The sequence below is a fragment of the Penaeus monodon genome, chromosome 20 (assembly GCF_015228065.2).
Source record: "Penaeus monodon isolate SGIC_2016 chromosome 20, NSTDA_Pmon_1, whole genome shotgun sequence".
Lineage (NCBI taxonomy): Eukaryota > Metazoa > Arthropoda > Malacostraca > Decapoda > Penaeidae > Penaeus > Penaeus monodon.
In genome coordinates, this window is record NC_051405.1 from 15,953,689 (window position 1) to 15,953,972 (window position 284).

Below are 284 nucleotides of genomic sequence, written 5' to 3' on the forward strand. Positions count from 1 at the left end.
GAACGAGAGAGGGAGATAAGAACTAAAAGGCCTACCGCGATCAAAAGCATATCATAGCTGGCTTCCCTCTTGGTAAAAGAGGGTTTGTTTACACTTTACCCTACTCTTCGTGGAGGCCGATCTCCGGACGAGGGGAGAGTAACGAGAAGATGTACAGATTGCAGTGAATTCGGTTCGCCACAGAGCCTACAATGGATACCCTCATTAGCGGCGCTTGCGGGTGTGCGCTCGAGGGAAGAGAGGATGAAGTAGCAACAGAGAGGGGAGGGAGGGAGGACAGAGGG